The sequence below is a fragment of the Artemia franciscana genome, chromosome 8, assembly GCF_032884065.1.
Source record: "Artemia franciscana chromosome 8, ASM3288406v1, whole genome shotgun sequence".
Lineage (NCBI taxonomy): Eukaryota > Metazoa > Arthropoda > Branchiopoda > Anostraca > Artemiidae > Artemia > Artemia franciscana.
The window spans coordinates 43,676,294-43,698,381 of record NC_088870.1 but is presented as its reverse complement, the minus strand read 5'-3'; the positions used below and the strand labels follow the sequence as shown (position 1 = coordinate 43,698,381).

Genomic DNA, 22,088 nt, shown 5'->3' with positions numbered 1-22,088 from the left:
ATTTGATTATGCCAAAATATTCACCAGATTTTTTTACTTCTATTGACATAAAAACCGCCAAAATCACTAATTCAGGAACGTCAGGCAAACTCCAAATGTTTAACATGGGAGGTATAGGAAGGTTCTTGGAGAGTCCGTCCTGCCTTAAAGGAAACAGATTCATAATCGAAGCTTTGTTCATTTCAATCTTAAGAGTGACCTACATTTGTGACAATTCATTAAATGGTTGTAAAGGGATACTTTTATTTATTTATTTGTCTTGTTTGAATTCTAAATGATTGTTTTTTAATCTTTAAATTGATATACATTCCTTACAAAGTAATTAGTCACACCACAGTTCCATTTGCAAGTTTTGACCTACTTTGTAACCCCTGGTCTCAAAATTGCATATCAATTTATTGAAGCTAGTGAACATAGAACTCCTGTCTGTTTGAAGAAAATGGATGGATGTAAGTTGGTTCAATTACACTAAAGTCATAGGGCCATTGTAATTAAAACCAAACAATAAAGATTAACTATAAAATACTTGACATTACATAAGTATAACAGTCACAAAGAAAAACCATTCACAAAATTTTACTTTTGTGCTCAGTTGCCAACCTGAGCAATTGCCCTACATTATCAAACCATGCAAAACATTCACCAGCCATCTCTCATGACCCTCAGTCTTGTCTATACATCAACAATTCATTGAAAAGGAACAACTACCCTAGTGGAATTTCTTCATTTGTACTTGTGTTTTGATAAGTTTAAAAGAAAGCTTCTATGGCTAAGTCAGTAGGCCAGTAAAGGACCAGGTGTTCCTTTAGCCAGGAAGTACAATAGGAAGGTAGGGGCCCTCCTTCCTATGCTTGTGCATGCCCTTCCTGCTTACTGTCCCCACATCTCTTCAGTTAACCTTTTAAAGTTGGGCCAATTCTAGCTGAGCTAACAGAGTCACATCACTGATCCCTGCCCTAAACCAAATAAATTGGTAATGCCAGGAATTAAACCTGTGCCCTTTGGACAAAGGATTCTCAAGCAAGAGAGCCAGCCACTTAGAAAGGAACACAAATGTGACCACAGAACAACAATTGTTTGAAAAAAGAAAATATTGAAAAAAAACTTAAGTCATAGTTGCTGCCCATAAACAATATGCATTTTATTTAGACAAATTGAATTTAAGACAGGTATCAACAAAACTCGATCAGGAATTGTATTTACTTAAGATACAATAAGCAATATGACTGCTTAGTTTTGTGATATTCTAGTCTGGAAATAATACAAAATAAGAAAAATTATATCTTCTATTTGTTTTCCACAAACTCATTTAAGACTGCAATATGCCCGTGGTGCACTTATAAAATCTCTAAATGGCTTTAAACAGAAGGAATTGTAAAGACAATTGTTCTGATCAGCAAGAAAAATATTAACATAACTCTCTAAACTTGGCACTTTTTAAGACAAATTTTTAGCAAAGCAAATGCAAAACAAAAGGATTCAGCTAAAAGATAGTAAAATATATGACAAATATAATTGGTCTAAATAATCAAGGCCTAGAGATGTATTTAGTGCGTAAGTGGATATGCACTATGTTACAAATCTAATGATCACCCAATTTGCATGACCACTAGATTTCAAGGGCCCAAGAAAATTTGATCCTTGAATCTAGTGATGACCTTTGATCTTGATTGCCATCATAAGAAAGTCATGGGCCTTACTTATTGTTAGGCAAAGGCCAACCAAAGACTATAATAAATGCTAGATATACCCAGTGTCTGACCGAAGCTATCCAAAATCAAAGTCTTGACAATTGTGCATGCATTATCTGTAAGTGAAAAAATTGCTCCTCCATCAGACAGAGCAAAAGAATGTCCAGTACTCTAATTTGCACTAGGCTAGTAGCAAAGTAATCAGGAGCTACGGTTGTGTTTCAGTTACTTACTGAAGTAACCGAATGGTTACTATTTCCGTTCCTAGCGGGAAAATGGTTACTGCCCAACCCGATGGGAGCAAGAATAGTTACTGCCGGCAGTAACCGCAGGTGTGTTCCTGTGTGTAACCAGGGTGTGTTCCTGGGACTTACTGAAGTAACCGAATGGTTACTATTTCCGTTCCTAGCGGGAAAATGATTACTGCCCAACCCGCTGGGAACGAGAATAGTTACTGCCGGTAGTAACCGCAATAAGTGATTTCCTTACCGTGCTCAAAAGAATGGTTAGCGCAGTAAGTACATAGTTCATCTTCTTCAACAAAAATCTCACCCGACAAAAAAAATATGGACAAGGATGAAGTAATTGAATATCAAGTTATTTGCTTGGAAGAAAGTGGGACGATGATTTTGCAAAATAAAGAGGGATCTGAGCCAGGTGATCTGCTGTCTTTGGTGGAATTGGAGGGGGGTAATTTTGAAAATTGAGGTATTTGTAACTTACAAAAGGGTGACCAGATCTTAATGAAATTTGATATTTAGAAGGATCTTGTGCTTTAAAGTTCTTATTTAAATTCCGACCAGATTCTTTGACGCTGGGGGAGTTGGAGAGGGAAACCGGAATTCTTGGAAAACGTGAAAATTGGGGTATTTTTATCTTACGAATATATGATTGGATCTCAATGAAATTTGATTTTTAGAAAGAATTCATGTCTCAGAGCTCTCATTTCAAATCCCGACCAGATCGTTTGACATTTGGGGGAGTTGGAGGGGGAAATCTTGGAAAAATACTTGGAGTGTAGGAATCGGGATGAAGCTTGGTGGATAGAATAAACAAATGTCCTTAATACGTGATTGACAGAATCGTACTGGATTCGCTCTCTTTGGGGGAGTTGGGGGGAGGGGTTCAGTGAGTTTGGTGCCTCTAGATGTGCTAGGACAATGAAAATTGATAGGCGTGTCAGGGAGCTGCACAATTTGACTTGATAAAGTTGTTTTCCCAGATTCGACCATCTGGGGGGCTAAAGGGAGAGGAAAAATTAGAAAAAATTAGGTAATTATAACTTACGAGTGGGTGATCAGATCTTAATGAATTTTGATATTTAGAAGGACATCGTGACTCAGAGCTCTTATTTTAAATCCTGACCGGCATTAAGCCTCTTATTTTCCTTTTTAAATCAATCTATTGATTCATAGAATTTTGTTAGAGCTCATACCATATGATCTCTTGGCTCTTAGCTCTTCTCGCCTCGTCACAAGTGCCATATGAGCTCTTAGCCCTTGTTTAAAATAAGTTATATTTTTAAACCCTCTTACAAAAAGAAAGTTTAAGTTTCTGAAAAATGAGTAATGGTCAAAATTCATCAATTAGATGTCAGGTGAAAAAGACAAAACAGTGTAATCAGGTTGAGTCTCAATATATTGAGAATTAAACCATATGAGAGCTGCTCAGGTATTGATTTGATCCACTCCATTTTTATGGCACTTGGTATTAACCAAGTGACATATTGCAATTGCAAATTCTGTTGGTCTGTTGGTCCTGCTTTTGCTACTTTAGGCACTTCCAGGTAAGCCAGGACAATGAAATTCGACAGGCGTATCAGGGACCGGACCAGATTAAATTAGAAATAGTCGTTTTCCCGATTTGACCATCTGGGGGGTGGGGGGGGGGGTGGGGGGCCTGTTAATTTGGAAAAAATATAAAAATTAAAGTATTTTTGACTTTTGAACAGTTGATCAGATCTCAATGAAATTTGATGTTTGGAAGGATATCGTGTCTCAGAGCTTTTATTTTAAATCGCTACCGGATCTGGTAGCATTGGGGGTTGGGAGGGAGAAACCTAAAATCTTGGAAAACACTTAGAGTAGAGGGATTGGGATGAACCTTGGTGGGAAAAATAAGAAATAGTCCTAGATACATGATTGAAATAACTGGAACAGATCCGCTCTCTTTGGGGTTGTTGGAGGAGGGGGGGGGGGGTTGATTCTGAAAAACTAGAAAAAATGAGGTATTTTTAACTTACAAATGGGTCGTTGGATCTCAATAAAATTTGATCTTTAGAAAGATATCGTGTCACAGAGCTATTATTTTAAATCCCGAACAAATCTGGTGACATTGGGGGGGGGGTTGGAGGGGGAAACCTAAAACTTGGAAAATGCTTAGAGGGGAGGGATAGGGATGAAACTTGGTGGTGAAAAATAAGCACAAGTCCTAGATACATGATTGACATAACCAGAACGGATCCGCTCTCTTTGGGGTAGTTGGGGGGGGGGGGGGGTTAATTATGAAAAATTAGAAAAAATGAGGTATTTTTAACTTATGAACGGGTGATTGGATCTCAAAGAAATTTGATATTTAGAAGGAGATTGTGTCTCAGAGCTGTTATTTTAAATAGATCTGGTGACATTGGGGGGGGGAGAGTTGGGAGGGGGAAACTTAAAACTTGGAAAACACTTAGAGTGGAGGGATTGGGATGAAACTTGGTGGGAAAAATAAGCAAAAGTCCTAGATACATGATTGACATAACTGGAATGGATACGCTCTCTTTGGGGTAGTGGGGGGGGGGGTTAATTATTAAAAATTAGAAAAAATGAGGTATTTTAACTTACAAACAGGTTATCAGATCTCAATGAAATTTGACATTTAGAAGGATATTGTGTCTAAGAGCTCTTATTTTAAATCCTGACCGTATCTGGTGAAATAGGGGGGGATCTGGGAGGGGGAAACCTAAAACTTAGAAAAAATGAGGTATTTTTAACTTACAAACGGGTTATTGGATTTCAATGAAATTTGATATTTAGGAGAATATCGTGTCTCAGAGCTCTTATTTTAAATCCCGAAAAGATCTGGTGACATTGGTGGGGTTGGGAGGGGGGAAACCTAAAACTTGGAAAAACTTAAGAGTGGAGGGATTGGGATGAAACTTGGTGGGAAAAATAAGCACAAGTCCTGGATACATGATTAACATAACCGGAAAGAGTCCACTCTGTTTGGGATAGTTGGCGGGGGGGGGGGGGTAATTCTGAAAAATCAGAAAAATGTGGTATTTTTAACTTACAAACGGGTGATCATATCTCAATGAAATTTGAAATTTAGAAGGATATCGTGTCTCAAAGCTCTTATTTTAATTCCCGAATGGATCTGGTGACATTGGGGGGAGTTTGGGGTGGGGGAACCTAAAATCATGGAAAACGCTTAGATTGGAGGGATTGGGATGAAACTTGATGGGAAAAATAAGCAGAAGTCTTAAATGCATGATTTACATAATTGGAACGGATCTGCTCTATTAGGGGGGGGGGGGAGTTAATTCAGAAAATTAGAAAAAATTACTTATTTTAACTTATGAAGGAGTGATTGGATCTTCATGAAACTTCATATTTAGAAGGACCTTGTGACTCAGATCTCTTATTTTAAATCTCAACTGGATCCAGCGTAATTGGGTGGGGGCAGTTGAGGGGAACCAGAAATCTTAGAAAATACTTAAAACGGCGAGATCAGGATGAAACTAGATGGGAAGAATAAAAACCTGTCTAAGACACGTGACTGACATAATTGGACCAGATCTGCCCTCTTTGGTGGAGTTTGGGGAAGGGGGGTAATTTTGAAAAAGGAGGTATTTGTAACTTACAAAAGGGTGACCAGATCTTAATGAAATTTTATATTGAGAAGGGTCTTGCGCTTTAAAGCTCTAATTTTAAATTTCGACCAGATCCTGTGACATTGGGGGGAGTTGGAGGGGGAAACCGTTATTCTTGGAAAACGTGAAAATTTGGGGTATTTTTGTTTTATGAATAGGTGATCGGATCTTAATTAAATTTGATATTTAGAAGGTGTTCATGTCTCAGAGCTCTTATTTCAAATCGTGACCAGATCTTTTGACATTGGGGGGAGTTGGAGGGGGAAATCTTGGAAAACACTTTGAGTGGAGGAATCGGGATGAAGCTTGGTGGATAGAATAAGCAAATGTCCTTGATACGTGATTGACGTAGCCATACTGGATTCGCTCTCTTTGGGGGAGTTGGGGAGGGGGTTCAGTGATTTGGCAAGTGTGTTGCTTCTGGACGTGCTAGGATGATGGAAATTGGTAGGCGTGTCAGGTAGCTGCACAAATTGACTTGATAAAGTCGTTTTCCCAGATTTGACCATCTGGGGGGCTAAAGAGAGAGGAAAAATTAGGTAATTATAACATACAATAGCGTGATTGGATCTTAATGAATTTTGATATTTAGAAGGACATCATGACTCTAAGCTTTTATTTTAAATCCTGACTGGCATTAAGCCTCTTATTTTCCTTTTAAATCAATCTATTGATTCATAGAATTTTGCTAGAGCTCATACCATATTATCCTTTGGCTCGTAGCTCTTCCTGCCTTGTCACAAGTGCCATATGAGCTCTTAGCTCTTGTTTTAATAGAAATTTTGGTGTCAAGAAGTTTGATGATGCATTGTATGTCTCTATTAAAATTCCCTATTGCAAAATTATTTTTTGCATCAAAATAGCAGCTATTTGGTATTAAATGGGTGATACTTTTTTTAACTTTCATTTCAAATGAATGCTTTCAAAGAGAATTTTTCAAATAACTTCCTCAGCTACTGTTCACTTATCTTGTTACTTATGTGTATTTTTTTAGTACCCTGTCAATTCGTTTAGTCTTATTTTGCACTTTTATCTCAAGATATATTGTTCAGCATTTCCCTTGGAAAATCTAAAAAAAGGGATAACTATATTAGAGTCTCAATTGCAAAACAAAACTAACCTTATACCAGTAACACACTGACATGTCTTGTCTGTGTTCATTTATCATCAAAACCCAGTTTTTTTGTGTCTAACACAAAACTTTAGCATAACAATAAGATCAATACCAATGACACTACATGGCTATCTACCTTAACAGATTTAAATACATGATCGTGTCCTCCTAAAATAAGGTCAACTCCTGTATTTGCTCCAGCTAATTGTTTGTCATTAGGCATTGTCATGTGAGAGCGATAACAAAATCACAGCCTTGAGTTGTTTTTTTTTAAGTAGAGTTGACAGCTAGTCTTTAAATATCACTTGTTCTGGGTTTATAGTTGACAGGGTATCTAGCCATTCCAGCTCAAACAAGCCAATTTGTAAAAACATCATAAGTATACTTAAGCATAGAAGTTAAAACAAGGTATGTAAAGCAAAATTGAATACCAGTGCAATATTTCATTTATCTGTATATAAGAAGATAATCATATGATCAAAGAAGGTATAAACTTAATTTATTTGATAATTTGTAAGAAAATAGTGGGAAAGTAACCTCTTATTTTCCTTTTAAATCAATCTATTGATTCTTAGAATTTTGCTAGAGCTCATACCATATTATCCTTTGGCTCGTAGCTCTTCCTGCCTTTTCACAAGTGCCATATGAGCTCTTAGCTCTTGTTTTAATAGAAATTTTGGTGTCAAGAAGTTTGATGATGCATTGTATGTCTCTATTAAAATTCCCTATTACAAAATTGTTTTTTTGCATCAAAATAGCAGCTATTTGGTATTAAATGGGTGATATTTTTTTTAACTTTCATTTCAAATGAATGCTTTCAAAGAGAATTTTTCAAATAACTTCCTCAGCTACTGTTCACTTATCTTGTTATTTATGTGTATTTTTTAGTGCCCTGTCAATTGGTTTAGTCTTATTTTGTACTTTTATGTCAAGATATCTTGTTCAGCATTTCCCTTAGAAAATCTAAAAAATTGGATAACTATATTAGAGTCTTAATTGCAAAACAAAACTAACCTTGTACCAGTAACACGTTTAAAAAATGGATTTAGAGCTTGATATTATTATCTGGAAGGACCATTATCCTCGTTTTTTGGTTATTTTCGTAATTACAATTTATTTTTTATTTTTCAAACATAAAAAACAGCTTTTCAGAATCGGGTAGGTGTCCTAAGATTATTATTGCCCCAAGGCTTACTAAATTAGCATCAAACCAGGTTTGTTTTCCTCAATGAGACGATTTTGAATATTTGAGTTATTTTCTATTGCTTTCTATTCGAAGTTCAATGGCCAGTTTCAAGATTTTGTAATAAAACAAATTTCATTGTAGATAATTTTGTTACTTTGTTATACTTTATAATACAATTGTTTTAATAATAGCATCAGTTTTTCCAATTTCCTCCTTTCTTTAGTATGATTTACAAAGAAGGTAGATGCATCATTGTATACTCTTTTCTGTTTATTTGGTCTTAAAATGTGAAAGTAAATAATCTGCAGGGGGCATTGAGTGATATTTTTTCAAGAAAAGGGATCTTTGCCAAAATCTTTGGAAATGCTTAGAGTGGAGAGATTGGGATGAAACTTTGCAGGAAGAATAAAGCTTTTAGCTAAGATAAGAGACCAAGGCGTGCAGCCTACCGTAGTAGCACTACACTTTAAAAAACAGTTATCAAAGAGTTCTACAACCCTGATTTTCTTGGAGATTTTGGAGTTTCTAAACAATATTAAAGTTACCTTTGTGATTCCGTTACATTTTCAAATGAAACAGTCAATGAAAATGAGCTAGCTTATAATGTAGATATGCTTTGCAGAAGAGAACAAGAGTGAGTAGGAAGAGTCATATTGGAACCAGTCAGCCCCTAGGCCTTAAACTGCTGGGGACAGGTAGCTCAAGTACTTGCACTTCCCACTAACCAAACAGAAGGGAGTAGAAGATGACAAAGATGGATATACCGTCATACAAATTCTGGAATTGGAAACTCGTGACAAAAACATTTTTGGAGGCCTGTTCTCCAACAGGAAGATGAGGTCATAACGGACAAGTGAAGTCCTTCAATCAAAGTATGACAAGTAGAAGAAGTACAAGTTATAGATACATGATTGACATAGCCAGACCAGATCCACTCTCTTTGGGGGGGGGGGGCTAATTCAGTAACTCGGAAAAATTAGAAAAAATGAAGTATTTTCAACTTATGAATGGTTGATTGAATCCTACTAAAATTTTATATTTAAAAGGACCTTTTGTCTTTGAGCTTCTATTTTAAATCTGGACTGGATCTGGTGACTTAGGGAGAGCTGGAGGAGAAAACCATAAAATCTTGGAAAACTCATAGAGTGAAGAAATTGTAATGATACTAGTGGGGGACAATAAGCACAAGTCCTAGATACTTGATTGACATAACCTGACCAGATTGGCTCTCTTTGGGGAGTGTCTTAATTTGGAAATATTGAAAAAATGAGGTATTTTAACTTACAAACGGGTGATTAGATCTTGATGAAATTAAATATTTTGGAGGACCTCATGTCTCAGAGCTCATATTTCAAATTCCGATTCGATCCAGTGACATTGCGAGGAGTTGGAGGTAGAACTGGAAATCTTAGATAACGCTCAGAATGCTTGGAAAATGCTCTTTGTAAGGTACGTGTACAATCCATTCCGCATATAGAAACAAGATATGAGTATGCCTGATATTGAAAATTCCTAATACCAATTAAATAATTGAAAAAAAAATTATTGACCATTTTTAAGGGGTAGTGGTGAAATCATTACGGCTTGTGTCATATCCAAACCATAAAAAATGATTTCTGAAGTACCTTGTATGCAATGGATCTCTTTAGACCTAAATATATGCTATTGAAGCTGCATGTTTTTGCCTTGTGTTGACATGGTTTTGTTGTCCTGAAAGGAGTTTGAGTTTAAAATTTCTTTTTTATAGTTCGTAATTCATTTGTGTGCTACAACCCTTTAATTTCATTAGTTTTTTTTAGGGAAAGTTTCAATTGGATGCACTTTAAATCCTTGTTTAAATTTTGAATTCATGTAATAAATATTTGTGTACCTTTGAGTAGCTTTCCCATTAAATTAAGGTTACTTTCCCACTATTTTCTTATAAATTATCAAATAAATTAAGTTTATACCTTCTTTGATCATATGATTATCTTCTTATATACAGATAAATGAAATATTGCACTGGTATTCGATTTTGCTTTACATACCTTGTTTTAACTTCTATGCTTAAGTATACTTATGATGTTTTTACAAATTGGCTTGTTTGAGCTGGAATGGCTAGATACCCTGTCAACTATAAACCCAGAACAAGTGATATTTAAAGACTAGCTGTCAACTCTACTTAAAAAAAAGGCTGTGATTTTGTTAAATCACAAGGCTGTGATTTTGTTATCGCTCTCACATGACAATGCCTAATGACAAACAATTAGCTGGAGCAAATACAGGAGTTGACCTTATTTTAGGAGGACACGATCATGTATTCAAATCTGTTAAGGTAGATAGCCATTTAGTGTCATTGCTATTGATCTTATTGTTATGCTGAAGTTTTGTGTTAGACACAAAAAAACTGGGTTTTGATGATAAATGAACACAGACAAGACATGTCAGTGTGTTACTGGTATAAGGTTAGTTTTGTTTTGCAATTGAGACTCTAATATAGTTATCCATTTTTTTAGATTTTCCAAGGGAAATGCTGAACAATATATCATGAGATAAAAGTCAAAATAAGACTAAACGAATTGACAGGGTACTAAAAAAATACACATAAGTAACAAGATAAGTGAACAGTAGCTGAGGAAGTTATTTGAAAAATTTTCTTTGAAAGTAATCATTTGAAACAGAAGTTAAAAAAAAAGTATCACCCATTTAATACCAAACAGCTGGTATTTTGAGGCAAAGAACAATTTTGTTATAGGGCATTTTAATAATGACATACAATGCATCACCAAATTTCTTGACACCAAAATTTCTATTAAAAAATGGAGTGGATCAAATCAATACCTGATCAGCTCTCATATGGTTTAATCCTCAATATATTGAAATGCAACCTCAATGAATAACAGGAATTGCATTTTCAGAACTAAAGGTAGAGAAAAAGCAACTGATAACTAAAAATTAAGGTAAAATGTTGTTTTGTAAAAATTTCAATAGGCATAGACCTGTCATGTAAGCAAATTTCAGGGCCCTCTAGAGGGAGAAGGAGTGGAGGTGGGTACCTTAAAATACCTATATTTTTATATTTTATATTTTGTTTCTATTGCTAAAAAATTACTCCTTTAGTAGAATTTTTGTACACATTTTGGGAAAAATAGTTCACTTTTAGACCTTGGGAATGGGGGGTGGGGGAACTGCCACCTTTTACTGACAGGTCTTTAGCAAGTTCATCACTCGTCGCTTTTATTGATTAAAGATACTTGCATGAAAATAAAGTACAAATGAGCCCATGGCTTAAATTTACTACTTGAGAATAGTTGCTTGAAAAATATCCTGTATGGAAAATATTCTATAAATGTTGCTCTTAGACCTGATTATTGCTTCTGAATAAGGATTAGGAATAGCATAGGATTAAACTTGCTATAAACAGTCATTAGTGAGACCTTATCTGCCGTTTTCTTTCTTCTATTCAAGGACTTGCTTCTAAATCAGATACAACTGACAATTTTAGTCAATTTTTGTGCTTTATTAGGATGCAAGGGGAAAACGAAAATGCCCTTGATGTTTTCCCTGTTAAGATGTGAGTGGATTTTTGGCTTTAATATTGCTGATGAACCTAAATGTTTTCCCTTTCGTTATTTTAGCAAAGAAATACCTGGAAAGTTACCAAAGATTTCTTGTTTTGCATACGGGATGCCTAGTGGCGCCAATTGAGGGGGGAGGTATGGTATTTTGCCCTTCTCCATAGATTTATAAAAACGGCTTTTATTGGTGTTTTTATCCAAGGATGTTTTTATTTTATGCTAGTTGACCCCTGCCACACGTTGCTGACCTGCTGCATGCCCCAACAACACAAGGAGTATCAGCTATCCCCCCTGAAACCCCTACTGTTTTTAGTTTTTTTTCTGTTTCTGTTTTTTTTTTTAGTTTTTCTGGTGTTTTCTTTTTTTAGTTTTTTTGGTCTTTTTTTTTTAAAACAAACAGTATATTTTTATATAGATAGATAGATTTTCACTGAAAAATTTGAAATAAATCCCTCCTCCTAGATATTAATAGATACATTTTTGTCTTCCTCCAAATTTCCATAAATTAACGCCACTGAGGATGCCTGTACTGGCTGGGTGTTCTTACGGTAGTCACGGTTTCTTTTTTCACGGTTTCAGTTTCTTTTTTAGTGTTATAATTTATTATTTGTTTTCCTTTTCTTTCTCCCACGATTCTGGCCATAGAGCCTTGCAGAGAGCTATTTAATGTTAAATGTTTTTGCTGATGTCATTATATGTATGTTTTTTTTTCTTGTTTGGTTTTCTTTTTCTTCTCTTTGAATTCTTCACCATAGAGTCTTGTGGGTGGGGTGGGGGATATTTGATGTTAGTTGTTTCTGCTGGTTATCAATATTGATTATCATATCCTCAACAAATTATTATTTATAATTAAAATACTGATGAAAACCCAACTGAAACGTATTTGATGGTTCAGTTAAGTTCCAAAATGAAGTTGACATTTTCGAGAATTTTGGTCTTTTGAGATTTTCAGAAGGAACATGAATGGAAAAGAAAGGACAAATAGATGATTGGAAAGAATGTCATAAAAAAGAATAAAATAAAACTACCATTTCTTTAATATTCAGCGTTAAGGAAGCTGCTCATTCTTAGACATCACGTTTTAATACATCCTTATGTTTGTCCCCTAGTATGACCATATTTTAATAAATACAGACGTACATTCCGCTATATTTTGTTATTCAGTCATATCATCTTAAGTTTATATTTTAATACATGTAGTCTTACTTTCAGACTTTAAAGCATTTTGAAGCTGTTTTCCAAATGTTTTGTCGCGCCTTGTCCTTCCAACCAGTATTGGAAAACAAAATAACAAATGTTTCCAAACCTTGCGAAATTCCTAATTATAATCTAATTTACCAAGTTTTAATTATAGTTGAAACACTGATAAAAGCTTATTTGCCAACTGAGAATTTTCAGTCTGATTAACCTAAATTAATTAAGTTAAGAGATAATTGTGGTCTCAGACGATCAAAGTTGTATTATTATTTCCTATTTCGAATCAAACGAGCACTATGGTAATTCATCAAACTCACAAAACTAGCATCAAAAGTCGAATCTATATGGTGTCAGAAAAGACTAAATCGAGTTAAATAAATCTCTGCCCATTTAGTTGCTGATACAAATTTTTTATCAATATATTTTACAGACATTTTGCAAAAACTGGAAAGAAATTAAATTTGTGAGGAAATCAGTAATTCTTATTTTTGCAGTTTTATAATGTTTGGCTGTCACCCTAGACATCACTAGTTATCAAAGCTTCAGCTGTATTAATCTTCCTCCCGATATTCCATCCCTGTTTGTTGTTGGGAATAATTTTCCTTGAAAAGTATAGAAGTACTATTACTACTCCTACTACTGCTAACAATTCACTGCAGCAGTAAGCCACCTGAGGTCTATGCCCAGGTCTATGCACTTCTCATCCATCCCAATTTATTTAAAGCGTCCCTCTTTACACCCTCCCAAGAAGTTCCCATTTCCCTTACGGCATCTTCCCACCCCATTTGGGGTTGACCTAATTTTCATTTGGCCCTAGGTGGCTGGCACAGAAGGACAATCTTTGGAAATCTGTCGTCCTTCACCTGCAGAACGTGTCCTAGCCATTATAGCCCTAGAAACTGGGATAGAAGTACCCCAGTTGAAAATTATTTTTCTTTCTAGCCATAGTACCTGTTGCGTTAGGAACATCACTGCCAGATCTATTTGCTACCAAGGTGGTAGCTGTCCGAGATGGTAGTGCTGACAACGCGATTGGAAACATCATGGGCTGCAATTCTGTTAATGTCTCCCTTGGACTTGGATTACCGTGGGCTATCGCTTCTATTTACCATGCCGTTAAGGTAAGAATCTAAGACTGAGAAATTACTATTTTTCTTAATTCTTTGTACTAGAAAATTTACGGAATTTGCCTTCTCAGGGCTATGAAACTTTTTTAGGTTTGGCGGGCTCAGGCAGTGAAGAAAAGTAGGGAGATATTCAACCTTAGCGATAACCATAGAAGTAATATATTGTAATAAATTACAGATAATGTCTGTTTCAGCTGATTCTTTATGCTTTTCATTCTATTTCACCAGCAGAGGCTTTCTAGAGCGTTCTGGTTATTTACGCCTGCTTCTCTATAACCGTCATTAATTTCGCCAATTTTTATTCCACCGTTTTTGCTCTATAGTGTGTGCAGTCATTTTTCTGTTCTTTCTGTTTTGTTATCTTTTCATTTAATATCTTATGTACTCCATATTATTGTTTTTTTCTCTTGTGGGGAGAGAAGGAGCTACTACTACTATTCGTTTTTAGATCCCTGTCGGCTATTTATTTGCTCGCCCTTTGGCAATGTTTATCTGTATTGTATGATCTATTTGGGTAATAATATGAAAAAAACTTCGTTTCCTTAAAGAGTTAAAGAGGCTGCGTCCCAAAGTCGAACCTTAAAACGTACAGCAATTAGAAGAGGCAGTTGGGGGGCTGCCGCCCCCCAAACCCCCAGCTTTTAAAGACTCTTTTGTACAGGTTTTTTGTTTTTTTGCTAACCCCCAGCTCTTGGCTTCGGAAAGGCCCTCTTTTAATTAACAAAAAATTGAAATGAATGAATAATGGAATAACTTCGAAAAATGTTAAACACAAGAGGACAGGAGAACCATTGCGCCGAAACTAGTAATTAGTAACAATGAAGTCCCCCCCCCAAAAAAAAACCTGTACTAAAGAGTCTTTAAAAGCTGGGGGTTTGGGGGGCGGCAGCCCCCCAACTGCCTCTTCTAATTCCTGTACGTTTTAAGGTTCGACTTTGGGACGCAGCCTCTTTAACTCTTTAAGAAAACGAAGTTTTTTTCATATTATTTCTGTACGTTTTTCTACAATCCATGGTGGATGTAATTTAATAATTCCTGTACTCCTCGTACAGGAATTAGGAGAGGAACCCCCCCCCCCCCCGCTTTTAAATCATTGTATAAAATAGAAAAAAAAATAGATAGAATGACCGAAATGTTTCTTTTGCTCATAAGAAGCTAATATTCTTTTATCTCTCAAATGATAAGCTGTCCAGGTGTTATCAAAATTTTTTTGATGTTGTGAAAAAAAACCGCCCGTAAGGGACTTGAACCCTTGACCCGTGAGTTAAAAGTCTCACGCTCTACCAACTGAGCTAATAACTTGCATGTGTGTAAATATAACTTCTCAATAGATTTTAAAAATTTCAAATTAACATGGGCTCTTAAATCCGTTAATTAAATAGCTAATGGGTGGTTTCTGGAAAACAGGGAAGGAGTTATCGGATCAAGCTGAAATTTCGCGGATAAGCTCCTGGGCCGTAGGGGACCTTAACTTGTGAATTTCAGCCCGATCGGACAACGTTAAAAGGGGTGGGGGGTTGGAGGGTCGAAACTTTCGGGGGGTTAAGATTTTCCTACGAAACTTTCATGGGCACTTACTCGGAGAATTCCGCATCGAATGAGTCTTCGTACACCCAGATCCGATGTCGGATGTGACCTGTAGGCGTCTAGGAAAAAAAAGTAAATGAATTTTAAGTGGCTATGCGTGGTTTCTGGAAAACAGGGAAGGAGTTATCGGATCAAGCTGAAATTTCGCGGATAAGCTCCTGGGCCCTAGGGGACCTTAACTTGTGAATTTCAGCCCGGTCGGACAACGTTAAAGGGGGGCTTGGGTTGACAGGTCGAAACTTTCGGCCAGATTTTCCCCATGAAGAAAAAGTTGGAGGGGGATGAAATTTTGCAGGTTTCTTAGTTGGAGCTCGGGCTACGAAATGCATCCCTCCCCATCCGTCTGCGACCACTGGAACCGAAGATCGCTTAACATTGTCGTGTGTCGCCTCTTTATAGAGGCACGAGTGTGCCTCCTTGATAAATCTAAGGCGATAATGTAGCTTTGGCATGTAATATCGAAGTGGCTGTAACATACACTTTAACAGTAGTATACCATAAAAGATAAAGGCGTAACATCGGTCAATGTGCTGTCTTGTGGATCGTTCATTCTATGAGAATAAAACAAAGAAAAAATGAGATACATCAGTGCTACCCGTGCACAAAAATTAATTTTCCTTGTTGTTCAAAGTGGGGGGGGGTTGTATGTTTTAGCATTTCGAGGGGTTTCAGGCTCTTTTTCAAAATTCATGTAATTTTGTTTTCAAAATAGCAATACAATTGAAATTAATTGAATTGATAAATACCATTCCTAAATCAGATACAACTGACAATTTTTTTTTTCAAAACGTGTTTGGCTATGATGGTTCAGCCCATAGTAACCGAAAACGTATGTTCGGTTACTATGGGCTGAACTTTGTTCTTTACTAGGCTCCAGCGGATTCTGCAACCATGATTTTCAGAAGGTCTTGCTTAAGCTCTTTATGGGGAGTTTAAAGAGCTCTATATTATAAGTTCCATAACATCAATGTGTATTGAATAAATAAGATGAATAAGGTGACTTATAAGACGACTAATGTGAATAAGATGATTTTCAAGACTGTCAAATAGTTATCATTGATTATTTTCCTTCTATTTTTCTATAAAACTTCTATTTTTTCTGCATCGTGATTATTTTTGGCATTTTCTATTGATGCTGGGTAATCTTGTAAGCGTGCGCCCTCATTCAATTATGTTTGTTATAGTATCAAGAAGAAAAAGAAGCTCTTTTCTTTGTCATACATCTGTTTCATTATAAAAAAAACTGTTTAGCTTTTGTGCCTCAAGCAACTGCTCTAACCATAGAATAGAGAACACTTTGATAACAAAAATAATAGTCTATTAGGAGCCTACACGCTTTATTAATTCAAATCAACTAGCTAGAAGCTCGCTTGCAATAATTTGACCTTAGTGACAATAATTATTTTAGAAATCAGTAAATCCAAACCTGTTCACAAGAGATATTAGGTAGACATCCAGGTCTGAATTTACTGCAAACCAAGTTTGATTTACTTTAAATTACTCGAGACTGTGCAATATTTTCAAGAGCTTTTAATTGATTTTCATATTTAAATGACAGCAGATGCCAATGGCTGATTTTAACATTAAAAAATACTTCGACCTAATCGCTAGCATCAATAACTACCGGATGTTTATACAAGCAGAATTTCGGTTTTAGTAACACCTCATTTTGAACTGCCTGTTTTATTATTGTCATTAGTATTATCTACGGACTCACCAAACCGTGTTGTGGCTCAGGCCACAAAGGCTCATTGCCTCTACACTGAAGGGTTGTGGGGGAGGAAACTAAAGTTTAGTTCCCAATTTATGCTTAACATCCAATTTAGCAGTAACATCTAGATAGCATTCAGCTTAACATCCAATTTTTGAAATATCATGAACAAGTACCTAATCCCAGGAAAATATTCTTCTATTGGAAAGCTAATTTTTGGAGCCATCTGACATTGTTAGTGAAGTGGAGAATTAGCTCTCCTTTTTGGGCAATATGATTCCAAAATTCTTGATACCTTTAGCGGTTTTAGCAGTCATTCGTACTGAATGCCTATTAAATCGTAAATGATATTTCGGCAGCATGAGATGAAGTTTTGGAATTACTTTCTTTGTTTCTTTCCATGCCACCATTTTATGTCAGTTTTGCTGCATCCTCTCATAGCTCCGTCGCCTTATTGTCAATCTCCAGCAGCTTTGAGGGATGAGACTATGATCCCCAGTGATGTTAGTAATGCCCCAGCCTAAGCTGGTTCACCTGCTAATTCCTTATCTGTAATCCCAGAGTTTTCAGGAGATCACAGCGGTGTAATTCAGTTTCTGTTGGATGGTATTCTGTTTAATGCTTCAAAGCGTTCCAGATGGCTTTTTTTTCTGCTTTTAACATTCTCAACATCCTTGAGAGTGTCTGGAAATTAGTTAAGATACATATACCAACATGCAGTTTCTATTTGTAGCTACCTGTCTCATTCCAAACATTTCACCTTGGAAGACTGTTGGAAATTACCCTTGGTAACAAATCGTCATTCCTCCATCCAAATCAGGGAAACTCTAGTATTTTCTTACTCATGATCGATTTTCCACTGGTTCGTTCACCATCTGCATAATGAATTATTTCAGTGAAGCAGTGCTGATCTATTCATTTATCATGGTTGCACTGGTATCTGCAGCCTAGTAAAGAACAAACCACAGCCAATTGCAACCAAAAAAATAAAAAAGATTCTTATTAAAAACTGGTAAGGGAAAACAAATTACCATTAGAAGATGTTTTAGGAATGGTAGCTATTATTTTGATTAGTCTTAACCGTAAAACTTATTGAAAAGCTCGTCAAATTAACACAAAACTACACGGAGTGCTTAAGAGAGAAAAAAAAAGGAGAAAAGAAACAAACTACAAGAACAAAACTGACAACAAACGAAAAAGGGGCCCAAAAATGCAAAATAAAATAAAAGGATATATAGATAAAATAGTTGAATAAAAAATGGGACCAGTCGGATAAATGACCTTTCTTTTTTGCTTTGATATCCGTCTAGAGACGGCGACGTCAGGTATAGTGACTAAATTTGGTAGTGACTTGCGCATTCCTGTACCATGGAGGCAGATGAAGCAAATGTTTCACAAAACAAAAATATATTGATCTAATTTTGTTAGTCATTCAGAACTTTTTTCTATTCCTTAAGAAAATCTTCCCTACTGAAATTGTCTTAAGATGGAAAGTTATTATCAATGGGGAAACATTATCCTTGGTCATGTGTAGGTCCTCTAACTGAAGCAGAAATGAGTCACAAGCTCCATGGATACTGTGATAATTCTATGATACGCTGAGATGATTATTAGGCATACTAGTGTTTAAGCTCTTCTCAAAGAGGTCCTGTTGGTTTTAACTTGACTCGAATGCTGTATCTGAGTCATTTGATCGAAAATCTGCAGCCTGAAAGCACTTTTTATTGCTGCTTCTATAAATTTCTATAAGTTAAAGTTCTATAATTAGCTACATGAATACGCTGGTAGTTTCTTGATTGTTAAAAAAAAAAAAAAAAAAAAAAAAAAAAAAAACATTAACAGGGAACAGGGTAATCTAATCAATGTCGGAACTTTGGAGCGGCGAGGGGTTACAAAGGCTTTGACTGACTCATTGACTATTTTGTGCATGTTTTTCTTCTTTTTTTCTATTTTTTACCACTTCATTATCTATACATGTTGTACATATTGTAAGCTTAAAAATATATGTCTAATTTACTGTTTATTTGTACTCGCATTATTAGAAACGAATAGGGCACCGCGTGACATTACAGCCTCTGAAACTGGGAAGCTTTATATAATGTTTTTCGGATTTTTTTTTTTACTTAATTAGATTTGGGCGAAAATTGTTGTTTTGCACTGCAAGATGACAGAAATGCCATAGCAGAAACGACAAGGCACAATGTACAATTGTTGCTCATTATTGAAAATAATAATCGTTATTCCACGAGTGAAAGAGGGCGGAACCACCCCAACCCCCTCTTCCCATATCCCTTGGTTTGTTCAAGGGGCCTGAATAATTGAATATCGATATCTTAAAAGTGCACTTTTGTTTGACCTTTTTCCCAAGGGCACTTCCCTTGAAATCTTCCAGACGCAAATCTTTTCTTTTTTATACATTTAAGGAGTTTTTACCAACAAAATTCACAGTCATAGCCTCATGGATGCCATGGTAGTTCCAAGACACGCTCAGTTTACTATTGAGCAGGCTAGCCTTTGTACCTGTTATCAAAGAGGTCATCCGGGTTTTAACTTGAGTCGAATTGACCCAGACTCGAGCAGTATATGACAGAATTGATTTTATTTCTGTCTTATGTAGATAAATAATCTTATTTGTGGGTGGAATCCCTCTTTCCCTTAAATTGGTCTGAATTATCGCTCTTAGCCCCAGAAAAAGCAAAGAACGTTGCGAATAAATAAACGATGGTTCTGTTTCATTTTTGGTTTATTTCACTTCTTTTTATCTCGTAATAAAGACGCCTTGAGCGAATTGTTGGTAAGCCACGTTAACGTAGTGTACTTGTACGAGTAAAAAAGCCGCTAAAGCGTTAAACCTCCCTCCGAAAAGCCAAGCCTTTTGTTTCTTTTTATCTTCTGATTGTTGGATTTAATAAGAAAATTTTGTCTATTTGTTTATTATTTAAATTATATTTTTCCTTCATGAAGCTGTATCTTGACCTTTTTTTTCTAACTATTCCTTGCTTTTTCAGGGAGACAAATTCGTTGTCAGAGCTGGAAGCTTAAGTTTTGCTGTAGTATTATTCACTGGTTGTGCCACTATCACTATCGCTTTATTAGTGTGTCGGCGGAAATTTGGCATCTTTGGCAGAGCTTAGCTTGGAGGACCTACACTCTGTAAATCTTTAAGCTGTTTTATCCTTATTCTCTTATGGTTTATATACATTTTTCTATCTTCCTTCCAGGCGTATGGTTATATTCCTGGATTCTAGACTAAAAATATTTAAAAACTTTTGCGAGGGTTTTAAACTAATGTGATTTTGACGAGTGATATCAGTGAGTTTGACTTGTTAAGTTGTTATCAGTTTAGAGTTCTCCATCTTGGTCAGGGTATTTCAGCCCTATTTCATAGAAGTTGACAGAGATACTGTATTTATTATATAATCTTGTACATGCATGTTAGAGGCTGCTTTATTTTAATAACTCCACTTAGAACTATGTTAATAATTAATTATGGTCAATGTACCCGTTTTCTCTATGTTTGAACCATGGATAAAATACAAGATAGGATCCATTTCGCGTCATAATACTCAAATAAATTATGCTGAATTGAGCATCAGGCTACCAGTCACTTGACTCCTAGTAATCCACCGCGTTTTCAAGACTGCTGTACCAGGTTAATACTAGCAGCAAAGTATATCAATGTTAACAAGTCAATATTAAAGCCTGGTATTACAATCCTGCTTTGAGAGACTAGATGGCAGTTGAGTATCAAATAGAGTTCCTTCTAATCTACTTATTTTCCATGGTTTGAACGGATAATACATTTTGAATATTTGACTATGTGCTTCATTAAGTAGGCTTAGCCTATCAATAAATGTGCAAGCATCGAGTAAGTTTTTTTTTTAATTTTTACTATTGGCCATAAATGAAAAATTCTTTCAGAATCGAGATAACAAATTCTACCAATAACTATTTGGTAAAACGGAAGTCAGTTCTTTTGTACCTGGTTTAGGCTTAGCGCTGCTAACGCGGTAGAATTGTACCGTTTTGGTACAATTTAGAGGTCCTGTTACAATACGGTACATTTGGAAATTTTGTGGCAAAACCAAATTTTCTGATACATTTTGGATTTACTTGCTCCATACTGGCTCGGATATCTGTTTAAGTTTTAGTCTTTCGAATAATTTTTTTTGGTATGGCAAATGTTTGACCTGCTGTTCGGACAGTACAAATTAATCTCGTGGTACAATCCTCATTGAAAAACTGGTACAGATTATCTCAAAGCTTTGGCAACGCTGGCTAAACCCCTTCGAATCTAACGTCGGGCCAGAGCCTGCTAATTTCAAGGCCTAATAAATTTAAGGGTATCTAAAATGGTTGATGGGTGAAATCCCAAGAGTAATGTAGATAGTATCGCAGTGTATACAAAAAGAAAGGTTGCCAGCTTGTTGACTAGTTGATAGACAGAGCATCGTTCGATTTACTTTATTAGTTAACTAATAAGTAGATTTTGCTATTTTTCGCAATCATTATTTAGTCGACTGCGAAATTACTGTTAAGAATTCTTAGTTCTTTGGTATCTACAAGGAATTTATGGCAATGAATTTGAACTTGATGGCTCTTGCTTGCCTCCATGGTAAAAGGCTTGCCTCTTGCAGAATATGGTAATTCATTTAGGGTTTCCCAGATTGAGTGATGCAGTTGTTTATTAAAATCACTGACTGAGAGGCAGCATTTTTAATCGTGGAGTTTACTTTTCTTTTATAAAAGGAAATAAGAGGCGTAAAATTTTCATTGTTGTACGGTTCATATTACCGCAATTTTGAATTTTCTGCCAAACTATCCGTTCTATTGGCCTGATAAAAGTCTGATAAACTTTCTTCCTTTACTTGGTTAACTTTCTGACAAATAAAACGCTAAAAATGTAAAAGTAGACTTGTTAGTAAACTAAGTTTTGTTAAATAGAACGAAACTCAGTTATGCTAGGAAATCACTGTCAATAATATAGATACAAGTAAATTGAGAATAGACCTTCGTTGATTTACTACCTTTACCTCCTTCCCGTATGAGCAAAAATTTAAAC

General features: G+C 35.8%; 1 protein-coding gene across 3 annotated transcripts in view; it reads left to right on the top strand.

Annotated features, from left to right (window-relative positions):
* The window catches only part of LOC136030461 (zinc finger protein 180-like), a 138,393-nt gene that overhangs the window by 9,839 nt on the left and 106,466 nt on the right, over positions 1-22,088 (top strand). For all 3 annotated transcript variants that reach the window (XM_065709465.1, XM_065709464.1, XM_065709468.1), the window contains exons 2-3: positions 13,544-13,722; positions 20,035-20,179. The gene's annotated coding sequence lies outside the window, so the exon portion shown is untranslated. The remainder of the gene's footprint in view (positions 1-13,543; positions 13,723-20,034; positions 20,180-22,088) is intronic.